Source organism: Coturnix japonica, chromosome 13, assembly GCF_054131305.1.
Source record: "Coturnix japonica strain WE chromosome 13, WE-NBRP24, whole genome shotgun sequence".
Classification (NCBI taxonomy): domain Eukaryota; kingdom Metazoa; phylum Chordata; class Aves; order Galliformes; family Phasianidae; genus Coturnix; species Coturnix japonica.
Window position 1 is genome coordinate 3,220,029 of NC_140675.1, and position 12,745 is coordinate 3,232,773.

Sequence of the window (12,745 nt, forward strand, 5' to 3'; positions counted from 1 at the left end):
GTCAGGGCAGCCCCAGGTATTCATACAAACTGAGGTAAGATCTCCTTGAGAGCAGCCCTGCGGAGAGGGACCTGGGGGTCCCACCAGGAGGTGGATGAGAAGCTGGATATGAGCCATCAGTGTGCACTTGCAGCCCAGAAGGCCAGCTGTATTTTGGGATGCATTATAAAAGGGGTGGCCAGCAGGGAGAGGGAGGTGATTGTCCCCCCTCTGCTTGGCACTTGTGAGGCCCCATCTGGAGTGCTGAGTCCAGGCCTGGGGCCCTCAATACAGGAAGGACATGGAGCTCCTGGAGCAGGTCCAGAGGAGGCCACTAAGATAGTCAAAGGGCTGGAGCACCTCTTCTATGAGAAAAGGCTGGGGGAACTGGGCTTGTTTAGCTTAGAGAAGAGAAGGCTCCAGGGAGACCTCATTGCAGTCTTCCAGTACTAGAAGGGAGCACTTAGGAGGGGGAATGCCTGTTTATGAGGATGAATAGGGATAGGGCAAGAGGGAATGTTTTTAAACTAAGACAGGGGAGGTTTAGATTAGAGATTAGGAGAAAGTTTTTCACCTAGAGGGTGGTGATGCACTGGAACAGGTTGCCCATGGAGGTCGTGGATGCCCCATCCCTGGATGTGGCTCTGGGCAGCCTGGTTTAGAGGCTGGCGGCTCTGCATGTGGTGGGGAGATTGAAACTAGATGATCATTATGGTCCTTTCAAACCCAGGCCTTTCTGTGACTTTGTTATTTTACGATTCAGACTCAGCTCACAGTGGATAGATGTTAGTGGGCTTTTGATTAGAACCAATTGCATCATCTGCTGCATCTCGCAACACATAAAATGTGATTAGTTTTCCATGTTGCAGAGGTAAAGCAATGTCAGCCCTCATCTAAACACTAAAGATGGTAAAGGATGTGTTGATAGATTTTATTTCTTAATAGAACCACTGATACGGTTGGTGAAGTTTCAGATCTGAAGAGCTTTTGTTTCTGAAACATTGCCAGTGTTCTTCCAGTGCATTAGGCAGCAAAGCACAGGATCCTGCCTCTGCTGTGAACATTCAGCGCCTCTGTCCTCATAGCACCACAGCCCCAGTGCTGTGCTTCACATGGGCAGCGGTGCTTCTGTCCTGAGGAAGGGCACAGCCAGTGGGGAATCCCAGTCAGTGGTTTCTACAACTGCCTCACAAAGCTGACTCTTCTGCAAGTGTCAATTTGATTAAAAAATATAATAATAATAAAAATCCTTTGTAAGACAGAAACATTTGTGTTCTCTTGCTTTAGAATTGCAAAACAATGCATCCAGGAAGAAGTTCCTTTCACCCTGAGCTGAGCTGCTGATAATGCATCTAAGCCTTAAACATGTAAGGGATTGCTCTGGCTAATTACGTGTTTCACACTTTTTAATTGCAAGCCAGAATGAAAAGTAAAAAGGCCAAAAATACAAAATGTTCCTGTGATTTTCAGAACAGCTCCATAAGCAGAGCTTTGCTGTGCTCTAACATAGGGTGTGCCAAATGAAAACAGCAGCACATTGCACACAGAATGGCAGAGTGGCTGTGGGTGAAGCTCAGGGAGCATCATGGCCCAGGAACCAACACTTACTGCTGCACAGGTGTTAATTCAAGCTTTCGGTTGTGGGTACAGTTAATAATGCATCAAAGAAGATCTGATGTATTACAGACATCGCATAAACTATTACTGAAAACTTGTCCTCCATATTTTCCCAAGGCTCACAATCCACTTTATGAGCCTCCAAGTTGTGTGTTTTTCCCATTCGGGTGTCCCCTTTGTGCTTTATTTATTTTCCCAATTTGTATGCATTTATTCAGTCTGCACTGTATAGCAGTTACTATTTATCACTGCTCCACATGCCATGAACTCTGCTTGGCAGCACTGAGCAGTCTGGAGGCCCCATTTGTCTCATGGTTGCCTTGAAAGTCCTAAGCCACCACGGCCACTCAGAAATACACACTATTTTTTTTCCTGCAGGATAAATAAATAATTCAGCAAAATGAAGCATAACATATTTCTTTTTTTTTTTTTTCCCCTCAAATTTTGCTTAAATAAGAATCAAGAGTTTGGGAAGAATTTTCTCTTTTTTTGGAAAATGTTTCAGTTCTAATCCCCTTCTCATCTGCAATTTCAGGTCACCATTTCCTGCTTCTCCCAGTTCATTTCCATCTTTCCATAATGGAAAAGGGATGAAAAGAAAATGGAAGGAACAGAACACAGAACAAAAATATTGATTGATTTAAGCTTTCTTTTACTAGAAGTGGAAACTCACTGAGGAATCCCTTCCTCCAACTTTCTCTTCCTCTTCCTCTTCTCTTCTCTTCTCTTCTCTTCTCTTCTCTTCTCTTCTCTTCTCTTCTCTTCTCTTCTCTTCTCTTCTCTTCTCTTCTCTTCTCTTCTCTCTCTCTTTTTCTTTTCTTAGTATTTATCGTAGGAATGTGGTGTAGTGGGCATGGTGTGATGGGTTGACAGTTGATTTGATGACCTTAAAGGTCTTTTCCAACCTTAATGATTCTGTGCGTCTATTTTTTATACAACATAATGTCCTGATGATGGCTATCTCAAGCTGGTTCTGCCACTGCCGTCCATCTGGATGAACCCCTGTGTGCTGATGCCCCTTCCCATCATCACCCAATCCCCTGGACCATAACCCATTTCCTCTCTCCCTGACCTCACAGAAGTTACAGTAGCTTCACTGAGTGTCACCATCTCTCCATTTCTGCCTTTTTTAGGACAGAAGGGTCTGGCCCAAAGATAGCATGGGTGTCTGTTTTACAGTGTAACTGCCCTGAGTAAAACTGAAAAGAATTATTTCCTTTCATTATGCTGCATTGTCAGGTGGGAATCATCATCTGTTGATTGTCATTTAAGAGCACTTTCTTACAGCTGTCATGAAAGCAGTAAAGGTAGACAGCTGATCAGACAGAAATTGCTAGTGAGCTGTCCTCCATTAGTAAAAGAGCAAAAGAGCATTATAGTTCTGTGTCCTGTCAGAATTAAGGCACTAACTGAACTGAGAAACTGTTCATCATTGCTGAAACAGAAAGACACAAAGATGGCATGATGTTTTCACCCCTGAGTTTTGTGGGATTTAGATATGATGTTTCCTGAGTACTAAGTGCAGTAAGTGTATGTAGCCTGAGCCATCCCTGGGGCAAGGCTGCTCTTGCCAGGGCTCTTAGGGTCACACAAGTTACTGGAGTCCAGCTGTGCGCTGTACTTACATGGGCACACCTCATATATAACCAAAACCATGGCATTACCGAGCATTATTGAAATCTTAGGAATCAGATTCATGATAATCCAGATCTCATGGCTGCAGCAGGCGCTCACCTGCTCATTCCCACTACTCATGGGAAAAGGCAGGATGCCCACTGCAGCTACGTGTGCAAAAACATTGCTGGGAACCATAAGACTACAGCAAACAAATAACATTATCTCATACACAAGTTGTATTACTTCAATAATACTTGTTGCTGTAGTGGAAATGCTGTCGTGGCCTGAAGCAATGATGGAGCACATGGTGGGAAGGCAGAGCCAACCCAGGGGAGCTCTGACTGAAAGAGGTGGAACTAGGATCCTCCCCTTCCCAGACCTCATTAACGGGCTGGCAGTGGAGGTGAGTATTTCTTGTTGGAGATCGCTGTGTAGTTGAGGCTTTGAAAGAGTAGGCAGATTCTTATCTTTTTTTTTTTTTTTTCTGTGTACACAGCTGCTCTGTTTGAGCATATCTCTCTTTGTTACAGCCTACAATGCTGTTATTACTGCACTGTCTATCGTGTTTCTGTTGTAACACAAACCATGATTTTCTCCTCTGAAGTTGGTACTCACATGTGGAGTGTTCTTCATTTTGAAAGGTGGCAATTAAACTCAGTTTTTAAGTGTAACACTTAATGGACTTTACACAGTTCTGATCGTTGTGATGCAGTTCCCCACAGAAATGTTGCCCATTTCCACGTGGTGCTTCCCCCACCCTGTGCTGCTGCTGCCCAGGGAAACCCTTGCTACTTGGGATCCCACCCAATCTAATGCCATCCCCTGACCCCATGGACAACACCTGCTCCTGCAAGTTGCAGCTATAAAACCCTTAATTGTTGCTGTTACTTAATTATGTTATATTATAATGTTACCTTAATTGTTACTCTCCTCTCTGCTTAGCTGGTGCTTCGGGATCTGTGTACTTTCTGCTCTCCACTCTTCATTGTCCTGTGCTTTGGGTCTGGGTTCTTCCCTGCGGTCTGTTCAGAGCAAACGGTGCTGCTTGCTCCCAGCTGTGTCCTAGCAGTGTCCTAGCATCACTCCTTCCCCTAGGCTGCGCCCTGTAGCACAGTCAGTGTTTTGCTGTGGGTGAGGTGTGTTGGGAGCTGCAGGAAGCAGCACTGCTGTCTCTTACCTTTACTGATTAAAAAAATAATAATAATAAAAAATGTTCCCAGAGATGCCTAATTCCTGCAGCATATTTGGATTTCCTTAAGTTTTTTATAAAGTTCTCACCAAATGTTCTCTGCAAAGTAACAGTGCTGTGGGATGTGTGGAGAGAGCATTTGTTGTCTTTTGTTTCTACGTAATATATTTAGTATATATTGTTCATAGATGTTGGGAAAATTTCAGCTCCAAACATTTTGCTCAGTTGTCTTTTAATCCCAGAAAGAGACTGAAGAGAGCCTTCATCTTTCTGTATTTGTATCCCTGTGGGGCCTCAAGATTCTGGGGAGCACAGCCCCCTGAGCCCCGACACTAATGAGCCCTTCCCCTTTCTCCATTGGCTGAGCTACTCAGGGTTCACGTTCTCCTTGATTCACCAGTTTGTTGCTTTGCCCAACTAGAACCATGTTTGTATCCTGTAAAGTCTCGCTTTTGCAAACAAGATTTACTTGCAGGTGCTAAGCTAGCATCTCCTGCCATATATTTACAAGATAAGATTGCTTAACCAGATCCTTGGGGCTGAAATTCTTCTTTTCAGCTTTTTCTATGTCTTGTTTTGAGGGGACCCCATATCCTTCCCAAATTTTATTTTGCAAGGACACTTCATTCTTGTTTCTCCTTCAATAGATAACCTGGAAAACTCAGTACATAGTGGGAACACAAAGCCTGCAAATGATTCAGCCTATGCTGAAAAACTTCCATTGCTAGTGGACTTCATCACTTTCTCTCTTGATACTTGGTTGTGTGAGGTCCTTCTTTCATGCCTTTGGTGTCGGCTTTAAATAATCAGGTATAAAATCACTGATGAAGTTTATACTGCTGAAACAAAAGGCAGAGGTTTATAGTGAACTGTACACAGTGCATAACTAGGTATCTGGTATTTCTGCAAGAAGCAAATGAAATGTCATCACTGCAAATATCTGATATTGAATCAGGTCTTGGAGACAGCAAGAGGCAAATTGAATACTCAGAGTTTGAGGCAGCGCTGTCTGGTTTGGCCTCTGCCCTGCTCTGTGCAGCCATGATCCTGCCAAGCTGGAAAATGTGGTGGTGAACTTCACAAAGGACATAACCAAATGTAATGGAGTTCTTCAGCACAAGGAAGAGGTGGCTATGCAAAAGATAAGGTATGGGAAGAGGGAAGGAAAACAATTGAGAAACATTCTGCACTGCATCTTGGCAGCACATGAACAAAGCAGACCAGCAGCAGCACTTCTTGAAGCAGTCTCTGCTGCTTGCCTGGAAATTCACTGTTAGAAATACAGATTGCTCCTCTTCTGGGCAGGGCTGATAAACAATCTCAGTGCGGATTCCTTTTCTCTCATTAGGCCTCGTTCCTTCTGCTATATTATTTATGACTTATCTGAAAGAACAGTAATTGCAGGATTGTTCAGTGATTTATGTGTCACGAGTAGTGCACATTTAAGTAGTTTCCTTTGTACTTCCCCTTGCTTCACTGGGAGAGCAAGTTGATTGCATTTCAAATGGAAAGGACGTTGTGCAGCAGCACAGCGCATAGAGGCCTGTTGGCTGAGCATGTCCCGATGTCACTCCAGGACAGCAGCCCCCAGCCTTGCAAAACTCATCCGAGCACTGAAACACCTGGTGGGGCAACCCAAGGACTCCTGTGGAACTTTTCTGCAGAGGCAATGGGGGGAGGGGGTGAAGGTTGAGTTGGGGTCCTGTGGCACAAGCGGGGGGACTGGGGGTAGACCTCTGCCTTCCCTGAGCTGCCTTGTTCCTTCTCCTAGACCTTGTAGGGGGTTGGGTCTGGGCAGTGCTGGGGGCTGCCCTTCCTGCCACCTCCCACTGCTTCTCTGTGAGCGTTCTGTGGTGCAGTCCACAGGTGATCAGCTTAATGAAGGAGATGCGTATTGCTCTTGGCAGGTACCACTAAGCAGTTACTAGGAACCCAAACCTGCCATTATGGTGGGTTTTTTTATATGGTTGGTTAGTTTTTTGTTTTGTTTTTAATTTATCTTTATCTCACATCTTTCTCACTGAAAGACTGAGCCTGGGCTGAGAATACGATGATTTCCCTGTGATTAACTGCCTTCAGGCAATGGGACCTCAGCCCCTGGCCTGGTCCTGGCTCCCATTTCCCACCCCTCAAATGACCCTCTGGTTCAGTGCTGATCCCCAACTCCAGTGCAGTCCCTCTCCATTGGTGTTTTCATTTTTTTTTTCTATTTCAGAGACTTCATAAAGATGGACTGAGGCTTTTGTAGCATGACAAAGACAGAAAGAAATGTGGGTAATAGGAAATACGAGCATATGAATGGAGAAAGCTTGATTTCACAAACTTTGAGATAATTAGAGAATGCATGAATAAAGTCTTAGGCCCAGAATGCGGTTTGCAACTAAATTCATTTTTTCTGAAAAAGAGGCAAAATTGGATGACTTTTCTCTGTGTGGCATCATTAATACTTGAATGTTACACAAGTCTGTAAGCATCATCCTCTAATAATGGCTTTTCAATTGCTGTAGCAATGCAACAAACTGCCTGTCGCTGAGAAGTGGGTCTCTGACTGTGCTTTCCCATCCCATCAGCTGTGTGTTGTTTCGGCACTGGCTTTGTGCATTCAGCTCCCACAGCCCGTTAGTGTCTGTCACACCCTCCCCACCACCTCGCAGCCCCATCTGTGTGCTGGCAGCACTTAACTCCCTTCCACTGTTGTGTAACTGCAGACCTCTGCGTTCAGAGGTGAAGAAGTCACAGAGTCACCCGCACAGAGTGCAATTGGTTTTCATAAATACCATTCATTATGCAAATTCTGTATTTACAGACAGCATTAAGGTAAAGTGAATGTGAGGAGCAGAGTAATAGAAACTGTGCTTTTGACATCAGGCAAGAATATTTGACAGAAATGGATTAGTAAATGAGTACAAAGATGTTTAGAGAATGGTTGCATGGCCCTTTTTGGCTGAGAAGTGCCACAGCCTGAGCAGAGCAGAGTGGCAGTGGGTGGGTGTGCAGGTTCTGCTGAGGAGGGTCTGTCCCCCCCCACTCCACTGCTGAGCTGCAGGATCCAGATCTTCCTTCATCCTTCCGGAGTCACACATGTCAGTACCCACCTCTCACTGGAGCAAATGTATGAACCATTCAACTAATGTCATTGCAAGCATCCTGTAGCTTCATAGTCTAGAATCTTAACCATGGTCTCCATTCTTTAAAGCAAACAAATCTACTGTTCTGGCTGTGCATATTTGTTTTGATTTTGTTTGTCTCCTTATCTGCTCCTTCCTGTTGAGGAATCAAACATACCAATTTACTCAGTGTAAAGGGATCAGCTGGAGCCTTGTAAAAGTGAGGCAAACGCTCCATTTCCCTCTCTTCATGGCTGCATTAGGTATGGCTCTGCATCCCATGGCACCTGTACCTCTACACACTGTTGGTGTTAGGGCAGGATGTGATACAGATGTGGTGCAGGTGCTTGGTGGTCAGTGCAGGGGGTCCCACAGAGCCATGTCAGTGGGGTTCTTGTCCTGGCAGCCCCCCAAAGGGCCATCAGTGAAGGAGAGATGTCAGAGCCATCCCTCCCACAAAGAAGTGCCTCCACTCCAGGCCCTCCCCATGGGACACTGCAGCCCTGGCCAGAGCTCTGGGCCAGAATGGGGTGGGGGCCCCGATGCTCCAGTTGTGCCCCAGGGGGCTGCCAGGGCTCTGCTCCCCACTCTCGGAAACCATGTGGAGCTGCCCATAAATCCTGCTATGGCTGCAATGGTGCTGCACCATCACCTTCAAGCCTCTGTGGCCTCGAAGGACCGTGGCTGGTGATTAAAGCTACATAGAAATCTGCTTCCCGTGCTCACGTATTTTTTGCCTGCAATTATAACTTCAGGCCTGACGTATAAATTACTTTTTACTGCTGGAGCAGAAAATGTCTCCATTAATTTTGATATAGTATAAGTGCAGGCAAGGCGGATGTGATTTACAAAATGTGATTTTGTCTGTGAGGTTTAAAACTATAGTGTTATCTCTGGGTTTTATTTAGCAGCACTGAAGTCAGAGTGTGATGGAGGTGAGCATTATCTTTTCCTCTATCAGCGATTGTGCAGCCTATGAGTGCATTCCTTATCAACCTTACCTAATTTTATTTTAGGAATCCAAAAATACTAAACTGAAAGTACCATTAGAAATAACAGTAGTTTTAAAATGAGAGTAGGGTTATTCTCTTCACAGTTACTGACCTTATTTCTTGCTGACACCTGACAAAGGTGGGACTAAAAGAATCTTCTCATCACCTTTGTGGGGGATGTAGGAGTTGAGAGCATATAGAATCTTCCGTCCTTCTGACATTGAAACTGCCCGCAGTTTAATAAAATTATTAGAAGTTACACCAGAAATCATATAATTTCCCTTCTCCTTTGTGTTATTGACCTGGCTTTACCAATCTCCAGAAGAGGGTTCTGGGCTTTAGCATCTGCCAGGCTCTGCCTCAACCCCCACCACTGTGCAGGATCTGTACCAACATCTGAGGTGACAGTGTTTTTGTATGGAACCATCATGGTCTTTGGTCAGACAGGAAGATGTGAAATGACTGATGACTCAGAAATGTACATGCTCATCATGCAAAATTACCTCGCAGCCACCTGTGTAGGGCACATTTCCTTTTCCCTGGGGCTCTACATGTAATATCCTATTACAAGGAAGCAGTAAGAGAACAGAGCATGCTATCTATAAAATCTCTAAATATAGTTCAGCAATAATGCTGCTGCTTTCTGCAGATTAAAAAATGGACTGTTCAATCTGTAACACTAATACAATCAAGCACAATCACGAGCAGCATCGTTCACACTGACTTGATTAGTGAAAAACAAAGCAGAGTGCTAATGAAGGCTCTGACAGCATTTGTCTCTGTGTTTGGATGGGATGATGTGTCTCTTCTGCAAGGCTGTTTAACTCTTATGGACTTACTGATCTTAGGAAAATTTTCTTCTCTTTGTTTGAAGAACAGTGGAAAGATGTTATGAGCAGCCCGAAAGACTTCTGCAGATCAAAACATGGAACAGTTTAAGGGAATCCTGTTCTGCTTTATGGTTCTGGAGCAGGGTGGATTTGGGACAGTTTGGGAGGATTGGGTGGGATGGCTGCATGTGTGATCCATGAGCACCCTGGAAACAGCTTGCACTGATAAAACTGGTAAACAAATCCAACTGTGAGAAAAAAAATTTTAAAAGTTAAAATCATAGAATCATGGAACCACCAAGGCTGGAAAAGTCCTCCAAGATCATCCAGCCCAAACATCCATCCACCACCAATATTTCCCCACTGAACTATGTCCCTTAGTGATGCACTACATGTTGCCTCCAGGCAAGGTAACTCCATCACCGTGGCAGTCAATTCCAGTGCCACTCATTCAGAGAATGTTTTTTTCCTGACATCCAACCTGAACCTGCCCTGGTGCAACTTGAGGCCAGCCCCTCTTGTCCTATTGCTAGTTATGTGGGAGAAGAGGCCAACCCTCACCTGAATAAACTAAGTTAGTTGATAAATCAATTAAGTCAATTGACAAGATGTACTAGAACATGACAATGAGTAGTTACCCCCAGAAATAATGCACCTGCTGTAACAAGCCCAGCAAAGGAAGTACCTGCTTGGGACTGATGACAAAAAGGCCAAGACAGACCTCTCCCCAACCTGCAGAGCACTGCCTGCACAGCTCTGCTGTAGGGCACAGCTCCTTGGGTCGCTCCTGCACAGTGCCAACCCCACTCACTGCTCTGCCCACTCAATGCCAGGATCACACCATGCACCACCACTGTCACAGCAGAGTCAGGCTTCAGGACTGGTTTTGTGGTGAGGAAGCACATCACTGTGATGATGACTCCTTGCACATATGAGTGGCATTTCCCTGTGCATTCAGTGCCTCAAGACATGGCTGTTATCCTTCCCCCGGCTCCCTGAAATGTGTTTGCCCACCTGGCTACAAGAGGTGAGTTCCTTCATGGCTCACAGCTGTTGGCTGCTGAGGGCACAGCACTGCCTCACATCTGACGTGCCTTCCCCTCAGCAGTTTGTGAGCAATAATGTGAGTGCTGTATCAGCCCAGCTGTGTGCTTGACATAAGCAATGAGATACGGGGGGCCACAGCTGAGGGTGCAAACTGCGTAACCTTTGTGTGTTTTCCAGAAAAAACAGCTGTCCTGTGCAAGATCTGCACACGATGCTCTGAGCTGGAACTGGGCCCTGAGCAGTGCAACGTGGGCATGCCCTGTAACCAGCTGACACTGCCCGGCTCCATGCGTGGTGTTTGTCCTGGCAGAGCTCATCTCTAAACTCTCACCAGTGCCTGGTCCTCAGCTGAGGGTGGTTCTGTTTACCCACCTACAAACTTCATCTTAAGCCCAGGCTGAGCACACATCAAGCTGCCAACAACCCTCACATTGGCTTCAGACTGTTTATTGGACCAGGTGTGATTTTTTTCCCTTTTCTGTAGTATCCACCCAATTTTGTCTGCCCAAAGTCTTGATACTAGTGCAGATCAGGGGCACACTCTTTCCCCGTTGGAGAGGTTTTTGCCTAGATACATACATCAGGATCAGTTCTTTTTGTCCCATCGTGTGTTGTATTTTTCAGTCCTCAGAGAATTTACTATTTCTGCTGGCTTGTTTGAAATATTCAGTTTGTTCTGTTTTCCCTTCACTTGATTGTGCTCCTCTGGTGCTGCCTTTGCTCCATTATCTGTCTGATGCAGAGACACAAGCCACTGGACAGTGGTTTACACATGATCCAGAACTTCCCTCAGCCTTTGAACCCTTCACTCAAATACCCGTCTGCGTTTGTCAGACACCTCCATCGCACCACTCACAGGTGCAGTAATAACAGTCTGGATCCTTTCAAGTATCAAAACTGACTCCCACTGGAAATCAGTCATCAGACAGACAAGAGACAGGCAGGATAGCAGAGAGCTGCCTGCCAACATTTTTTTCTATAAAAGCTCATGGAAGCAGGCAAAATATAAATGACTTGTCAAAGACAGCTTAAGGAGAGATACTGAGAATATAATTATGGCCACACAAATTGCAAAGATTGCTGCTGTGTGCTCAGAGAAGGATGAGTGTGAGGTACATGCTGGGGGTCAGAGCTCTGCTTTGCTCCCACGTCATGCCCACAGTACTATCTTTTCATTTATACATGAATGACTGAAGTCTTTCCTTATTAATATTTTAATTAACATTTATTATATATATGTAGATATATATTAATCATCTTTTTCTCCCAATCTTAGGCTATCTTCATAAGGTGTTTGACTACCTATTTCCTTTCCTGTCACTTGCATGAAGAGAGGAAAAAACACGTGGGGATGTCCTCAGAACAACCACTGCTGGAAAACAGGGCACTGACTTTTCCTCAAAGTACTCCTACACTGGTGACTTCTGCCACCACTAAGTTCTCTGTTGGGAAGCTTAGTGCACTTTGTCCTGTCTTGCTGCAGTGCCTCCCATCTCTTATAGCCATCTCTTGCCTGAGGGACTCAGATCTCTTCCCTTGGCTCTAAATGAGAAACACCAGGAAACAAGTCCTCCTCTGGGGCAGGCCAGGTGAGAGCCAGTGGGTGCCTCCCTGCTGCTAAGTAGTTCAGGACATTGTTCTCCCAGCACAGACCTCCAAACAGTGATAACGTGTGGAAGATAAGGCTGAAGGACTTTGTCAAGGCAAGCTTGGATTACTACATTTTTTCTGAGGGGGAAATAAACCACCACCACCACCAACAATAACAACAACAACAAAGCTTTATGACTGAGAGGACGTAAATGAGCTTCTGCCATGCTGCTGCTCCCTGAGCTGGGGTGCTGTGCAGCACTCTTACATCCATCACCATAATCATCCAACACCTGACCTCCTGCTTAGAAAAGCCACCTGATTACCAGGTGAGGCATTCCAGGTTTTATCTGTTGTAGCTCTGGCCTCCAGTTAGTACTTGTGGGTAACCTCTGCTCTGTGGAGAGTGTTTATGCAGAATGGCTTCATGAGAAAGGACATGAAGAGATTCCACTAGTTAAATTGTAAAAGAATGAACGTGATTAAAGACAAAGACGGTCTATTCTAGGGCCGATCACGGGCTAGGCAGCTGAGAAGAAATCAGTATGTGAAAAGACAGGGTATGTAGCTAAAGATGAAATATGTATCTAGAAGCAAGGACGGCCTGAGGGAAAAGCAAGATGTGTAGCAAGGTGTAGACAAAGCTGCAAAGAAAAAGTATCCATAAGACTAACCACAAAGGTCAGATGAAGTAATGTCTAATTCACCAATCCTGAGCTTTACTTTTGCAATATGCATGAACTTATTACTGATTGTATAAATGAGATGCTGTAACAC